At 40.6% G+C, this 18,288-nt stretch overlaps 1 protein-coding gene across 1 annotated transcript in view; it reads left to right on the top strand.

The window, feature by feature from the left end:
* The window catches only part of kek5 (kekkon 5), a 212,023-nt gene that overhangs the window by 21,143 nt on the left and 172,592 nt on the right, over positions 1 to 18,288 (top strand). Inside the window, exon 2 of the mRNA XM_066736709.1 lies at positions 9,862 to 9,932. The gene's annotated coding sequence lies outside the window, so the exon portion shown is untranslated. The remainder of the gene's footprint in view (positions 1 to 9,861; positions 9,933 to 18,288) is intronic.

The raw sequence follows: 18,288 nt of genomic DNA, 5'->3' as shown, positions 1-18,288 counted from the left end.
AATAACCGTGGAACTTGATATTTCATGGATCTGCCATAAATCGCTAATAAAATTCTATATAAATAGTGTATTTACTTTTTGGCGTTTTTTTTCTCTTCATTTAAATGGAATTTTTTTCGCTCCTCGATAAGAGATTGACCATTTCCGCGAAACACGAATAGATTGGGAGAGGTATGTACGGCAAACGGTTCCGCGGACAGAGGCGTCATGCCTTGGCAAGTCATTGTCCGAATATGCATTATACACTTACGTCCCGGAAGGTTACGGTCTAACAGATTCAACTGACGTGCATAATAATACGAGTATAATGCCGTACGAGCATTCGAGATCACGCACGCGCAAAATTCGCCTCGCACTCCCGTTTTCAATTTTCTTCCCCTCGATCTCTTTACATTTCCCCGTTAATCAGTCATCCCGCAGAAACGCCTCGAAAAACGAGTTCGCATCGGCTCGCTCGTCGGAGTCTCGAGTTGGCGAGTGGTAATTCGATTCATTAATCATGCTTTAATTCCCTTATTCCAGCTATTTGCCGCGATATAATTTTAATGCTAGATTTTCCTCCCTGGAAATTTCATGTACACCGCGCAATAATGAGCTATAGACGTACGCTCGGATCAAAGAACGGGTCTCGGCCGGGTCTGCATGGATGTGTGTGTATAGGTGAGTATCGGTGAGAGACTCGATGGAGTTTAATTTGAAAAAAAATGAGAGAGGGAAAAATGAAAGGGTTGGTGCGCGCGTGCGCGAGGAGAAAGATAATGCTGAAAAAAGGCAAAGTTTAGCCGTGCATTTTACCGAAGCAGCCACCACGTGTAATAATGCGTAAATAAAACCACTGGTGAGACCGCTTCCATGAAATACTGCACTCGTTTGGTCTCACACGCGCAACAATGAAATTGAACGCGCGCGAAACACCCGGTTTGATTTCCCGAAGATTACATGCAGGAGGTCGTGTTTTGTACCGTTTTATCGATCCATTTGCCACGGATTTGCACTGGGGTTTCTAATTACCAAACTAGACCCTTCTTCAATTTACCATCGTAAATGATAATTTGTCAATTTGGGAGTTGTGAAAATTGCATTAATTTTCTGCATCAAGCGTATGTAGCTTACGAATGCGAGATGGCTCGTGTATATATATACGGCCGTATATTAAACTGGCTTATCGATCGATGCAGTAGTCGCCACGTTTTACCATATCGTTATTAAAATTAGTCGAAAGAAATTGCACTTAATTTATTACAACCACCAGAAAACGCGTATGCAAATACTAGATAAATGCGAGCCATTAAAAATCTCGAGAGTCACGCGATGCGCGGTATTCCGAAGATGGTATCGATCTATTTTATAAAAGGCTCGTTCAAAAAGAAAACGGATAGAGACAAAACGATAGAGGAAGAGAGCTTTTCGCTCTATACTTTTACACGCTCCGATGGTAATGTACGATTAAATATATATATATATATATATACTGCTGAGTGGGGAATGAAAATTTGCGCAATTCTTGAAAGCGACTCGAAGCTAATTAAGCGGGAGAGGTTAATGGTGGCAGCTGCAGAAGCAGCAGCAGCAAGCAGCGCAGCAGCTATGGGTTTTGGATAATTGATCGTTCGTTTTAATGGAATGACCAAACTTCAGATATGGTCAATCAAGGAATCAAAGGATCCGGAAGTGAAATGGCATTCGATAAGCGGGAGCCTTTTAGCCGTCAGTCGGGATGCAGGAAGGTTTTCCTGTGTAGCGTTAGTGCGATGGCGTAGTAAAGTGGGTCGACATTTCATTTGGACTGGATGCTGGATTTAAAGATTGCACGTGTCACGTGTGTCGCATTCTTGCCACAAGGCTAGATTACTTTGGACAGGACTGAATCGGACTGTGGCGGTCAGGGATGAGCGCGGTGACAGGTGGTTGATTAAGTCTTCTTCCGTGATTACTTGACTGATGAGATGTCCTCGTGTGTGCTCTTGCATGCGTGAATTTGCATCGCAGCTGCCCACCACCCCCCACCAGGTACCACGTGACGTTCTTTTAAATATTCGCACTGGCTCTGCGTCAACCACTTAAAAACCTCCGATGAATATTAAATTCTCCCATCCTCGAATTATTCCTGCCAACCCCTTTGCGACCCCTCATCCAAATCCTACGCTAATAATTATAATGGAGCGATGCTTAACGCGTATTACACTAATTACCCCACGACTCGTCGCTGAATTTTACATCAATTTGCTTGATTATGTGTGTGTTTCTACTATTAATTGCGTGGGACACGAGTTCTATGTTTTTTTCTTTCACCTGTTTTCTTGGAAAAATTACACTTGATATTGTATGTTCATATATATATATATATATATATATGTTAGTTGGGGGGAATAATTTGACACTTTTAATCATCAGAGCAACTTATGGGTCTTGTCCCACCGAAGTTTAGTTTAGACGCCATTTTTTGCAAAATTATTTGTTCCTTACAATTGAACACGTTCTACGGATTAAGATCCATATCGAGCTCCCTCTCTCTCTCTCGGAGAAACACTTTCGTACTGAAACTAGTTAGTCCGAGATCTCCAAGTTACTTTGGACACAGTTCCATTAAGCAACTCTACGTTTGCACCTGAGTGTGCATGCATACTGTACACTGTATTTTCAGGCTTTTTATTTCTCATCCCAAATAAGACTGTGGGTCATCCCTTTTATTATGCCAAACGGTGTACGAGGCGAATTTCCAACGAGGATGATTGGTAATTGGTTGATGCAAACTACGTAGCAAAGTGAAATTGAAATATAAAGCTGTTAGCTTAATTACTCGTGCGGATTATTTATTTTCGAGCTCTAGGTAAAATATTTTCAATCGCAGGAAATAGTTAAACAAGCGCTGATAAGTCTAGCTAGGAAACACGATAAGCCAAATCAATTTCCCGCACGTATCTTTGAAAAGTGAAAATACACATTTGACGACGTGTGTGTATTTATCTTGTCGCGTGTACACAGTTCCTGTAATATCAGCCGTCACGTAAAAACGTGGGATCGATCTCTGCTCTCCGTATAGTTTGCGAACGCGTACATACACAAACACACACAAACACGGGCGTGCGCCGTTGGAAAATGATAAGATAGGTTTTCAAAGAATTTTTTTTTTGCGTTCACCAAAGGAATTGATAAGCGAAGGCAAGAAGAGAAGGCAAGACGCGGGGTCTATCCTGTTTGCATATATTCCCGTTCGGTAGGGGCGGCATAAGGATTCTTTTAAGAACTGAATATATTTTGTATCGCAACTATGGAAAGTCCATGGTTCCCGGTGAAAATTGCCTGAAATATTCATCGGAAAACCGTAGTGTACTATAAATACACGAAGAATCTTCTTGAATATGTATCGATACAATAAATAAATACAATTTGGATTTGACGTTGAGAACGTTTTGGATATAATCGAGAAAAGTTAGCTAATTTACAAGGGAAAACTTGGCGCCTTTCTGCAAAAAGATTTAATCTTGAAGAATACATTAGTATTTGAATAGGATGATCGTATCTGGCCCGGTACGTTGGATGGGCAAAGAGAAAAGAACAGAGTCCTCGGGGACGGCAGAGAGTATTGTTACTTTTTGTTGCGATGTGCCAGTGACAACGGGCCTGGAGATCAAGACGTTTAAAAGTATGAGCCACAAAAGTTTGACAATCTCACAGTGGAAGAGCCCTTTCATGTTGGAATGTGACTTTTTAGCTCGCGAAACGAAGAAGAAACGCTACTAGAGCGAATAATGGCCTTCTCTCTTCTAAATTTCACTTTTCCTTTTCAGCCACCAACAGCGTCGCCTGCCTTGGCAGTGATTGATAAACGAAAGAAATCTCTCACGATTAGACTGTCTTTTTGACAAAGCCTAATTCGCTTCTTCTTCCTCGTCTTCTTCTTCTCTTCTACATCCCGAAGCCTCGATGCTGTTATCAAAGCCTCGCACGATTACGCTTTACTAATTTATTTCTTCAAAATTATATATATAGACAGATGGTAGTAATTTTACAGTAATAACCTGTGTAACGTGATTTTCAATTATATGTACAGTCAACTCGAGTGCTTGGCTCGTTATTGCGTGGCGATATCCGGTGTTGATTTAGAATTTAGATTATGCAAAATAAATGTGACGATTGTGGAAATGGGAAGGGAGATCTGCGAGTAAGCTGCACTTTCTTTTATCATTGACTGGTTCTCGACGTGGAATAAGAGATATAGAAGGCGCATCGAGATAAGGGTAATATTCGTTCGAAAGTTGACGACCGAGTGTCTTCTGCAGCAGGTTTCAGCGTAGAATTATGCAAAACCGATTTGGTAAGCGCCATAATAGCGAGGAAACTTAAGAGGGTCGAAAAGATAATGCGAGAGACGAGGGTGAAAGTGCATTGTCTTGTCCGGGGCAAAAGGTTTTCGCCAGTTTTTCCTTTTAAAGCGATCGTTCTTTTTAAAATGTCTCCACTGAAAAATATCACGTGGTTTGTATGTTTCGCTGTCCCTGATGATAACACGCTGCGATAAATGTTCAAATCCCTCGACAAAATTTCAATGTCCTTCCTCGTCGGTATTCATTCTTCAAATTAATCTCTTTTATTCCCACTTAATATATTGTACACACACATAGCCAAATCATTTTTGCGAATATGCGAAAATCATAAAATTTCAGCCAGAAAACTAAATAATGAATCCATCACGTTCAATGTGATCACACGAATTACCACAAATCACACGTGTCTCAAATAATTGCGACAGATTACATTGTCGTCGATTTATAGAGGCATTAGCAGTCTTCATCCATTAATGTTAAGCTTGATTTTCATGTGTTATACATGCATCCGGTAGATCGTACTACAAATCCGATCGTATACCTCCTGCAGCGAATCTATAATAGCAATGTTGTTTTCCTATTCCGCTTTTATTTTCCCTCTGGTATTTGCAAGGAAAAATAATATTTCCGCATGGATTTTTCAATTAAACCTTCGTGCATCGTTGCTTGTGAAAATTCGTGCTGAGAAAGGGCAAAGGATAACATTAGAGGCAAATAGAAGCTTATCTGATTTTCATATGGAACTTTGAGCTCCAACGATGATATCCATAAATAGACAAGGGTATTATCGGATTTGTAAACTAGCGTTTCTAACGCCCCAACGTCAACTCATCGACGTGTCAACGCGCTCATCCATTTCTCCCTTCTCGTATCTCGTTACTCCTCCCCCTCTTTGTGCTACGTATTTTCTCTACCAACAAGATAGTACCGATACTAACATATACAATTTACTTTATTCGCTCGACTAACTCACCGATACTCTCTAACCAACAACTTAGAAACTATAGTATATAGATTGTGTGTGGCTCAATCTAAAATTTAAAGTTGCTTATATCGAACTAGCATATAAATATCAGAAAAATGTTAATACCGATGGATTTTTCGCAGGACTTTATTGAAAAGTGGTAAAAACAAAATGTAGATTCAGAGAGATGAGAGAACGACTAGTTTAGATGGGATGGATTTCGGGAATCAGAAAACTCGCTTTAGCCTTCGATCGACTCTTTATCCAATAAAGCTGAAAAACTGGCGAAAAAAAGTTATTATAGATAAAGCGTTATTAATAGTTCTTTCACATAATTAATACATGTATTTTAACCATCGAATCAACGTCATTTTAAATACTTTAAAAAAACTAATTTGATTAAACTATAATAAAATTTTAAATACGCTAATGATCATTACTACTAAAAGAGTGATATATTATTTTTGTTCATTATAATATATTAATCGAACATTTAGATAGTACGTGCAAATTATTAATCTTGTCCTAATTAAAAAAAATTATAAAATTAAAATCGTGGATTCGCGGCGCGATCCTCTATTCTTTCAGAAACTTACTTTATACGTGTAAATTATATTATTATTAATTTGAACATTTATTTACTTCTAATTAATAGGGCAATATATGTAGACATTATGATGATCCGAAGGGGAGAAATCCTCCGGATATTCTTTGACTTGTCTCCTTCTTCTTAATCAATACAACTCCTAAAATAACCTGAACGAATTAAGAACAAATTATTACCACGTGAAATGAGAGAGAAGCGATCGACCATCATCAGAAACGAGTATAGTTTCCATTCTCATGAACCACTGAATACTTATCTCTATTTTGTCTCATCAGCCGCAATCGTTTAAAGAAATTCATTGATAATATTATTTCTTTTCCTCAACCAAATTTAAACACCGAAACTAATAACGTTATTTCGATACCCAATAAAGGACGACAGATTTCTCGATAGTAACGCATTTTACACTTTCATAACGTCTGTTAGGGGGGTTTTTCGACGTCACTGAATCTACTGGATTAATGTCACTTGCAAGGGAATCGAGCTTGAATATCATTCGCGCGCTCCATAGACTTAACGTGCCTATATACGGAATTCTCGACGCTCGAATTTAACTGTATATTGTAATACGCGTAACCAACCTTACCTTACCTCGACTCCGCAACCAGGTTTCAGTTCGCCGAGAATAACCAACCCCCTAAGGCAATCCGAATCACGGCCTCCATCCTGTTACCGGATCCTACCTACCTACGCGCTGCGGAGCAAGAATTATTGAAATATCTCCCCACAAGTAAAAGTTATTCCTTCGATTTTATAACGCAGATTTAGTTATCGATACATTCGTGCATCTATATATACGGACAATTGGGTTCGAATAGTTGTTGCTTATTTTAGCCGATGACGCCTAATCCTTTTGGGAAACAAACGATACGATTACTCTCCTGAAGCGACCGGTCACGAACAGAATTCGATGCTGCCTCGCTGTAGATTCGCAGATGCAACATGTCATACACTGGATTTTCCTGTGAAATTTAGAGATAACCCCCAATGATCCTATCGCTTGACAACTTGATGCTCAGATTTATACGATACGCGTATGATTGAAAGCTATAGGGCTTTATTGTTTCATATCTTATATAATTTTGAGCCTATATACTCTCTTATATTTATTACAATGTAGATTGTAAGAAAAGAAGAATAATTATTCTCCTTGACAAAATGCATAAATTATTACCTTTAAAATCGAAAGTATTACATTGTATTGTGCTTAGAAAACACAATTTTATATCCCCACCATATTTTTATTTTCTACCTCGTGTATAAAATTAAATAACACAAATTTCATGGTAGAATATAATTAATAGGCCAAATTATTTTGATGGGAGGGAAAAGAATTGGCTTGAATAAGGCTCAGAAAAAACTACTCGGCCAAAAGTTGTGATTGATAGGACGATTAAAAGTGGCACGGCAAGCAAGCAGCAATAGAGGAACGGGGGAATTTTCGACCGGAGGTAATTAGTGGGATACTTCCGGAAGGGAAAAAGACTAGCGAGTTTCGGCTACTCCGCGGTTCTCGCTTCGCCAATTGCCGCTTAATTAGCGGTGCGTACGGAATTTCAGGTCGTTCCGCGCTCTGAAATTACATCAGCAGTTTCACTGGGCTTATCGGTCAAGATTAGAAGTGCCCCGATCCGCGCTACTGCCTCGGATTTTGTTACTGCCTGCTGATTTTCGCAAGTAGGATTAACCTGGTTTGAATGTAAAAAAATTCCAGTCGAAAAATACAATCTCGACACAGATACATGTACATAGTACAAAGGTACGCAGCCTTTGAAATATCGGGTAAACGCATATGGGAATATCACTGAGAATTGATCAGAAAAACTGGGTTTTTTACCTAAAAAATTTCATTCCTCTTGACATTTTTTCTCATGCGTTAAAATCATGATAGTACGACTAATTGAAAGGAAAAACTTTCAGTACTGTTTTTAAATATAAATTATATCGGCAACGTTATTATAAAGACTAAAATTGTTCTTTCGAGGCTTCGTATTGGTCAGAGGAACATTCTCACGAAGTTTGGCCTATGGCAGAAGATTGGCCATTGCTCTGCCCATAAGGAGCGTTTAATTAAACAATTTTTAATCCTCGATAACTTCTTCGTTAATGGCTAGATTTAAGAATGGAAGAGGAAAACTTCTTTCTTACAATTATTCATACTACTACATAAATTTGTAGCATTAGTCATATGGTTATAACCAACTGCCCGGTATATATATATATATATATATTTCACAGGAGAATTGTATCAAGGGGGAGGGGGGGGGGGGGGAGAATAAAAAATTATACGTGCCGAGGCAATCCAAAAACTATATACGCTTGATGTTTCACGGGCGCTTTATCGTGAAAGAAGGGCAAAGTTCTTGAAGCATGAATCGCTTCTCCAAGGAAAGTCGATGCGGAAAACTGGAGAAAAAAAAACACCCACGTTTTATCACACTTACTTGAAAATTCATAAACTGCATCGAGCAAACGATAGCCTGTTAAATAAGTTTGCTTATGCTACAAAGGTGAACGGTGACAGCAACGAAACTAAGTTACGAAACTCGACAAAAATTAATCCTCAAATAATTTCCATGTTTTCTTTTCTTTTTCGAATTTCCCTACATAGGATTGGTTTCATATCTCTATATAGTGATAGAACTACCAATATTTATAACTGGATTTTACATATTCTTTACAGCCGCAACCTTTCTCTGCTCTTTTAATAATATCAACGTGAAATTAAACGAAACAGGGACAGGGATTTTTTGGTAATTTTCGTAGAATCTAGAACCGTTTACATGGCAAGTATATAGTATATATTGGAGACCAACCGTGTACGTATAGGAGTACTTTTGCGTATATATACATACACATAGCATGCGGCAGCTCGTTGGGTGAATTAAATGGAGGAAAATGACCTACCACGCGAGCCAAACCAGACCTTCGCGACCTACACACTGTGAATTGCCAATTATTTATCCGGGATCCCTACCTCGTAAGATTATATAGTAGTATATACGTCTGTGCATGTGAGTGTATTACTAGCAGAACCTAATTCGAAGACAAGGCCCGGCTAGCTAATTGCCAATTTCACTTGGTCGTGTAACGCACGAGAATACCGAAGTCACCGAAATTCCAAGCTTAAATTCGTATTCCCCGGCTAGTTAACCGGTATCTTTGGTCATCGTATATAATAATAAGCCGGAGATTAATACAAATAGAGCAAGTTTCAGCTGGACGGTAAATATACTGCGAGAAGATAGCACTCGGTACGCAGGGTCACCCAGGATAAATATCCGGGACATTCGCTAATTCGTGGATTGATGGAAGGAAAAAATTAGTCGACGGACGAGGAAGTACACGGTAATGAAAAGTATAAGGGTCAGTGAAGTACTCTCGAGGGAGAGGGCTGAGAAATAATTCAGATATAAAACTCGCAAAAGTTTCTCTAAAGTAAGGGTATACGTGTCTTGCAAAGTTTTAGCAAATGGTCGAAAAACTCGTGCTTTCATTAAAGTTGGATGCAGAAAATCTTGCACGCAAGTCTATGCTATAAGGCCAGAAACGGCTGAAAGTTGGCTGGGACATGCCTCGCGGACTTGTTTGCAAAGTTGGCGCCATCTGTTGTCGAAATGCCGCGTCGAAACTCGGTGAGTGAGACTTTTCGGGACACGCAGGACCTCGTGAAAATCTCGAGCGATCGAGACGTCGACGGGGATCACCGTCGTTCGAATAAAAATCCTCAATTTACGCGATGCAAGTTTCTAATAACGTACGGCTGGCAGGTATACGTGTATATAGGAACCATGCATTCTGGGGCCAGGATGTAATCAGTTCCTTTAAACGGTTCCGAACGTCCTTGTCCCATTCGCAAATTTATCTTTCGCGCGTCGCGTGGACTTTGAAGCAACGAAACGCAAAGCCGCAAAACCTATTAGCGCATGATTTTTAAACCTCTGTCTTTTTTTCTGTTTCAGGGTGAGTGTCCTTTGTATACACGAGGCGAGCCACTTTTTTTCACGGAGAATCGACGATGCGTTTTGAACAGGTAGGAATACTGCAGGACGCGTATTGAATTTTATTTGATTTCCCGTTACAGTCGCACTTATTTCCATTTTATTGGGAGTTTCACGTTTGTCCGTTGGTTGGCATTTGTTTTTCTCTGCTTTTTCATCGGTGATTCCCCCTACCCCCGTCTTTCCTGGTCTCCTCTTTCTCCTCGCTCACTCACCACATATAAACACGCGCCATCTACACTCTTTCGAACAATGCGTATAGTTTTACTCCTCGTACAGTTTGCGCGCCAGGAATCATTTTCATTCCGATGCAAATTCCCAAGTGTGGAAGGGAGCCAAATTCGCCCCGTACAAGTCTGTTGTTTTACGTTGAAATTCGTCAAATTCTAGATTTATTTCCGAGTAGGGAGAAGGGGTGTAATTTGGTAGGGGGTAATTGAAAGATTTCGAGGTAATTGATCGATTGATTCGTCGTTTCGTTATAGGTGTTACTATATAGTGCACGGTATATTGGATGGCTGGGGATGCAGGGGTGGATAGGCACAAAGCGTGTGTAATCGCACGGAATATGTAGACTGGAGTCTCTAGCGAAACGTGTTGGTTAGTTGGATAAGGAGGGGGGATGGGGGGAGGGTGTAGGAAACAGCTGCACCATTCAAGAACAATGGAGTGGCAGGCCGTCTTCCACGGAAAGTGGAGGTTGCCGAGCGTTCCTAATGGTTCCTGACCTACACACCAGGCTCGAGGGAGGAACGGAGAGGGAGAGAGATATATAGGAGGGGTAGGGGGGAGTAAGAATACCGCTACGTGAGCGGAAAGTGTAAAAACGCGCGAGAAAGCGCATAAGCTCCTGGGCAAACAGGACCAAGCGAGAAATACAAGCTATATCAGTGCATTATACTATACAATATGCATATGGAAAATATCCATCAAGAAATTTCTTTCCACTGTCCTTATTAATTCAATACTCAGCTTCCAACCTCTTTCGTTCCTTCTACAATATATATATATATATATATATATATGTATATACTGTAGCTGCTAATTAGCTCTGGTCTTGTGTTTGACATTTATAATCATTCATGTGGATACGCAGCTTTTTTTTATAACTGCTCTAGTGCTCTACTGTTTACGTTGCTATAGCTTAAAAGTCTCTTAAAAGAAATAGATTTTCTGGGTGCACGAGAGGATAAAGGGATATAAAGTTGGCACGGAAGGAGGGATGATCGGAAGGTTGAAGGAAAGTTTGAAGGAATCTTTGTACGAGTATATATATATGTGTGTGTGTGTGTGTGTGTGTGGTCCAGGAGAAATAGAAACCGTGCCAAGTCGTAAGGAACATGGTGCACACGTGGCAACACCGGCAACCTTAACCTGGGCCCAGTCAGGTAAACGACCCGCTCGCTAGACCGCCGCCCGCGCCGCGTACCCACCCACACCAATCCATTCGATTTTGCACGTTCCGGAAACCAGAATGTGAATGTAGTATAGTGTATAAATACCTCGTGTTAATTCTATCGAACGAAAATGAAAATCAAGCTTTTTCGTATAATTATTATATATTAATTGCCTTTCGATTATTCGGAGTTGGAAATTTTGCGAGTATAGCGTCAAAGCACGGAATATTTTTGATTAATTTTCACAAGCGAAAGATTCTCAGCTTCCAGCTGGATGATCAAAATTCCATTGGACATAGAGTGCGTCGTCGTGGGCGAGCATTTGGCAAATATTGTCGAGGGCGATCGCTCGACTGCGAAACCTATATATCAGTTTCAATCGATTCAGCCGCCCGGAATCGCCGATACTTTCCACTGCTTTCGACTCTAATCATTTTCTAGGTGTCTACGAAATTACTCGCGAAAACACGCCACTCATTATATTGCTACTGCCAACTGGAAATTTTACCTCGTATATCGGAGTTCAAGACACTTTTGCCATGACTGCATAAACTATCCAACGTGTTAATACGAAACTTTGCCAGGAATTAATGAATCCCCGGCGAAAAGTGAAACCAATAGTTTGAGGTTTCATTAATTAACTCCGATCAAAATCCATTTTAATCAATTTTTACGAAAAGATTCAATATTTATCTCTAATTTCTCGTTCATTCGTTTTCCACTTGGCTAATGTTTTGCTTACATGTACATGGAGGAAATGTTAAAGCAGATTTTATACTGTTCTGGTATCATATCTTTTCACTCAAAGGAAAAGTGAGTTAATTGCAGTGGTGTTTAAAATTGCATATACTAATTTATAATGTAATTTCTTTGAAGGAAAAAATCAACCAGTTTTTAGCGAACTAAATGAATAAATATTTTTCACACTTCAACTTTTACGGAAGTTTATGAAAAAAATAGTACCGAATATTACTTCGAAAAGGTTAAATTAATTTTTATCGTGTACTGCAGTAATTTTCGTTCAAAGAAGCTGAGCATGAAAATAACAATACCAACATTTGCATCAAATGTATTATCCATGGTAAAATTTCGTATTCTACGTCATTAATTTTATTACGCTTTGTTTAGAGCTTCGTAACTCTGTCACTTGGTGGCTAAGGCGATTTTAACGTTATCTTGTGTATCTTCCTATTACTATTCATACCTATCGATTTGTGTACAGAGTTGGTCACTTCAAACGCCCCGGAGCATTGATGTTGAAAGACGTATATCTCCGTAACTGTAAGATGCATCAAAACTTTGCATAAGATTTTATGGAATGCAAATAGTAAAAAAACTTTAAAAATGCCTTGCGCAAAAATTGAATGTCTCTTATAATTATGAGACTAGGGGTTTTTTTGCATGAAACCTCTTGGGCGTTTAAAGCGATCGACGGACCAAGGGAAGCATGACTCTCCACACTATGTATAAAATATGTGATGCTCCCGATACACCGTATTAGATATTGTATATGTATACGTTCTCCATGACAGTTATGTACTTTTCTTATGATTTATAGATGTGCAAAACAACCAGCCTGTTTGTGTGTAATGTGTGTATTAAATAAGTATCCGAGTGTTGGAAAGTCAATGAATAGCGCAAACTAATGCGAGTGTTTTTAAGCTTTTACAGCAAACACGGTAAAAATTTGAGTAGATACACGCGAAAGCTACATTCAGCAATTTTAGGAACTAATTGAATATTACCCAACCTTTACTTACAACCTACAGTAAAATTTCATACAGTTTTTTACAGTAATTAGTATTATATATAGCTGATATTTTATAGTGTCTTTATTTTTACTGCGTACGCTTCAACAATGACAGAATTGAAAAGATGTGTTGACGGTACTGCATAAAAAATGCAGTAGAAATTCCTGCTTTTCGTTAAATTTTACTGTAACATTCTTGCCTCTGTACAATTACGAAATAATTATTCCTAAGGCTAGAACAAAGTAAAAAATACTTGAAAATTATTATAGTAGTATTCTGATTATTAGAACGATCTTATCGTCATTTGTCCAACAAGAGAAAACTGACGTTCAATTTGGCAAGGCTTCGCAAGATGCTATTGTTATAATCAAAAGCATTCATTTGCCAAATGACTTTGCTATTGCATTCTACATAGCCTCGTGTTCAGCCGATCAATTGCAAGTGACGAATCGACCACGGTGATGAAGGTGTTACGTAATTCGCGCGTAATAACCATTTGGTGTTTGGATTTGTCGTTTGTGCGAGTTTCCAATAATCTATTGCCTAGAAGCTCGCGTAATGAATTTTTAAATATTCGTAACGACGCGTCCGATCGTTTGGGGTATCGCGATCGGATCGGAGAATTTACGTTCGACGAATCAACGAGCTAATCCAGCTACCATTTCCATCGCAGAGAAATAAACTTCCCCGCGTCTCCGAAGCACGAAGAATTTTGTCGAAATATCCGCAGGTTTGTATATTGGTTTTTTCTCGAATTTTTCCGCCTGTTGTACAGTTCGGGCAGCGTGGCGTAAAATAGCCTGACGGAGTGCAGATCGATGTGACAGGATTTGCTCGGTGGACCCCCTAACATATGAGATTTCGCATTTTTGCATTTCTCGCTCGCGGAGGATGAAAATGCATAAAAGAAAAAGTCACGGGAGTCTGCATTATTCGAAGCGTAAATCGACGCGTATTGCTAAGCATTCGAGAATTGTAGCTGGTAAGGTGGTGTTTCTTTGTCGACAGGAATGAATTTATGGAGGCGATGTAAAGGAGAGTCATGATTGTTTATGGGAATGGCCAACCCCCCCCCCTCCTACACTTGTTTACTTGTAACGCACGGATAAATAGGAACGCGCCGTGCATAAAATCCAGCCCATTGTTCATCCAGTTTGCTGTTTTCCACATTTCTCCGCGCCCTAATGCAACCCTCCCTCGTAACTCTCGCTAAATCACGTCGGATTTTTTATCCGTGACGTCACGCAGACTTCTCGTCTAGACCGGTCTAGACTCTTGGACCCGCCCACCCCTCGTACCTCACATTTCAATTGAAGCTACCGTAATTCATGCGCTTACACGCGTCTATCGCGTCGCTGTGGTATATAGGAGAGAAAAAGGTTAATTTTCTGAATATACATTCAACATATATATACAGGCTCCGATACATATTGGTAATTAACACGAGCTGCCGTGTCATTGGAAACGTCGCGAGGCGAACTCGTTGTTTTGCAAGGTTCGCAGCTCCTATAGTCCTCCATGATGAACGAGCAAAATGATAGCGTGACTCGCCTGAAGCGCAGTCAACGCGAAAGTTCTTTTTTCTATCGCGCGCTTCAACTAAACTTAGCCAGGATAATAATGTCTCTCCTACAGCGAGGAATTTACCCTCTCAGTGGATAGAGTTTCGAAAAAACTCAGCAGGAAGAAAGAGGAGAATCGGCAAAAGTTCCTTTACAAAGACCTCTGGCGAAAACCTTTTACAATTCTCGGCTCCTTTAAACGACAGAATGCGAAACAATTCCTGCAAACTTTGACCAAAGCTGAGGATTTCCCGGATTGACAAACGTCTCATTCATGTTAATATATATAAATCAACTCGAAGAGTGAATCTCTCGAGGAAGGTGTTCGATCGACTGCGTGTCGAACAAATGGGAAATTCTCGCTACAGGGGATGAGTTCCTTTTCGAAAATATTTTCCTATCGAGATATTATCAAAGGTGATTGGTGCGAGGACGCTTGAAAGCACTCGAGAGCTTTTAATCGAAAGCTTCGAAATATCGAAAGTCTCGGCAGCTGGTGCCTGCAGCTTTCGCGTTGCGGATGATGGTCGAGTGCTAAGTGCTATTGCATTCCATCTCGAATTAATTTCAATGAAGCAGTCTCGGCTGGTGCTTATTCCTCCTTGGATGCGATGATTATTAGAGGAAAATTGCTGGATGGCCCAGGGGCACGGCGATTCTCCGGGGATGAAACGGCAGCTTCGAAACAATCCACAGAAATGAGCCTGGCTGGAAAAATGGAATTTCCTACCGTCGCTGCCTCGATATTCTTCATATGCCTACATATATATATATATATATAACCTACACACGAGCGAGTAGGCGAATCAGATTTCGGCGAGGTTCCATGGCGTTTGTGCAGTAGGCTCATCCTCGCTCGTGTCACGTGGAGAGCGCGAATTAAACCAAGTCTCTCCGAACGAGTTCAAGTACCAGCCAGCCAGACGACACTGTCAATACAGGCCAAACTCGGCACCACGTACCCTCTTCATCCCCCCCCCCCCCCCTAGTGTTCCCACCCCTTACAACTTTAATTTCTTGACAAATAATCAGGAATAAAATCAAAGCGAAATATTAAAACATTAAAGGCTGAATTTTGGAAGATTTGGAAATAAAAAAAAACGCTGCGATTTAACTCGCAGTATGGAACAGCAAGAACGAAGAGTGGTAACGGGACCACGGGTTATCGCAGTGAGTGCGATATTGATATTTCGATAAGTCGAAGCGTGTATGCACGCAGGGGCTTACGTGTCACTAGAGGCAAAGACAGCCTCGAATATCGAATCTACCGGCATCACGTGTCGAAAGGTATTTTCAATGATTTATTTCTCAGTCCCTGCGCAACCTGGCATTACGCGGGGGCGTATATGATTCTGAAATTTCGCGAGGATTCCGATATTTACTGCCTCGCGTGCTCCGATGGAGTGCTTTATGCCGATTTTACGCCAGCTGCCGCGCGTCCCCGTTTGCTTCAGCTGTATAATGCTTATTCGCTTTTCCAAGAACAACTTCACCCCCCGACGATTCAACCCTCCCCCCCCCCCCCCCTGAAATCTCTCGTTTCGCCGCTACTGCGGAAATCGTTTAATTTCTGCAGGAAAATCGGCGGAGTCGTTCGCCGGCGAAATAATTGGCAAACTATCGCGAAAATTCTTGCAGGTGCGTATCGGGGAGCATCTGCTCGGCAGCTGCCTATATATACGCGCAAAAGTCGAACTCTCTCGTCGTCCCGCCGAGATCATCGCTCGGTAAACTAATTTCTTAGCGCTATTAGTAATTTACACGAGGCAATGCGAGGGATTAGTATGCGTTTTTTCCGACGTGTCGTCGAGTCTCGTCAAACAAGCTGATTCGCAAACTCCGCCGAGTTGCAAGGACCAGTCTCGGAGAGCACGTATCCGCGCAGGGAGACGAATTTCCACGCGATAATTAACTTGGTAATTCCGCGTCCCGCGAGCATCCGCTTTTTGCGTCGTATTAATTAAATTTCCGACGTGGAAATTGCTCGCAGGATAAATAGTTTTTTCGAAACTGCCAGAGTTTGACCTTCGGCGGGATACCCTGGAATGTCCGATGCTTTTTTGCGTGTGTCACGATAAGCTTCCGCCAAAACTCACCGATCGGATCCTTTTTTTTTCCTAAAAAGTTTTAAAACTGCGGAAAATTCAATTAGTCAGGCGCAATCGGAACTTTCTCGTTATGATGGACACTATACATAGGTATATATATATATATAATACACACGCAAATTCATAGCAGAGAAGAAGCAACCGCATGCAACATCCTCGCTGGTGAAACGCGATATCAGTGATTTCCAGAAATCTAAGAAAAACGTGGAGAAAAAAAGAAATGACTCACATGGTCGTAGAGACCGCATAATGTTATACCAGAGTATTTACACGGCCTTCTTTTAAGGACGAAATGGATCAGTGACTCGCGGCCACCGCGGGTTAAATTTTCAAAGCACGTTTTTGTTCTTTCTAAGCTCGACTCGCTTTCGCCAGGCGACAGTTTAATGCACCCGGCTTGAAGTTCATGTGCATAATAATGGCCGACCAGTTAAGAATAAACCACTGGAACCCGTTTGTTGGCTGTTGCTGTCGTTAAATTAATTCAACGACCGTTTGCAGCTTTAATTTACGAAAAATATAAATGCGATAAACATAGCATGCAAAGAATTATATCCGCTTTTCCCAACAAATTTTACCAGTTCGATCGAGTAAACACTATTTTGCTACGGTGTGATATGTATGATCGTTGTTGTTGTTGTTGTTGGTGGTGAACCGTACGACACATTGGAGTTTTTCATTCGTGCAGTATATCGCACTGGGTTCCTTGCTGGTTGAAACAGTTGATCGATAAACGAGCCTGGCTAAGTTCAGAACTCGCATAACTTGTACCTAATGTATAAAACACCCCGGAAGAATGAAAGTTCGCGCTTCGATTCGCGATTCGGAAACTACGATTGCGGATCATCGGATACATCGGGATCTACAGTGTGCGAGCCACCAGCAAGAATATACATATATATATATATATATATATATAGAGAGAGAGAGAGAGAGTGTGTGTGCTGCTACTCGAGGGTTGCAAGGATTTAGCTATACTCGAATCTCCGCTGTAGATGCATGGTTGGTCCGGTCGAGCCGTTAGCCAAGGTAGAGGGTTGGTTGGGTGACTATATATATATACATAAGAGGCCTGTCGATACCAAATTGCCGCTTTTCGAACGTCCCCCCAATCGTCGGGAAACATGCAAGTGGAATTGCGGCCAGTTTCACCCAACTTCCAGTTTCAAACATGACAAATCTTACATAACAATCGGACTTTCTTCATTACGAAACTTCGATAACACAGATATAACCTCACAGCCGACCTCTGCAGGGAATTTCTCAATTTATACCAAATCCATCTGAATTTTGATCGAGTAATATGTATATATATATATATATTAATGTGCAAAACGAATCTTCGCATTATTATCATTATTACACGATATCGCGTACTACGGCAGATGTTGCTACACACAACGGTGTAATTATAACGATTAAAAATTGGATGATAATCAAGGCAGGATCAAACTGGTTGTCGGACGATCTGTAAGATTGATTATTATCGTAGGGTTTAATACTGTCTAATCGGTTAGTTATCGCGTTAAATCATCGTACAAAGGAACGATCGATATGAATGGAAACTCGA

This window comes from Prorops nasuta, unplaced genomic scaffold (assembly GCF_024137725.1).
Source record: "Prorops nasuta isolate Cenicafe-Biocafe unplaced genomic scaffold, Cenicafe_Pnas_1.2 PNAS00015, whole genome shotgun sequence".
Classification (NCBI taxonomy): Eukaryota; Metazoa; Arthropoda; class Insecta; order Hymenoptera; family Bethylidae; genus Prorops; species Prorops nasuta.
Note: the sequence above shows the minus strand (reverse complement) of the source record. Positions and strands in the feature narration are given on the sequence as shown.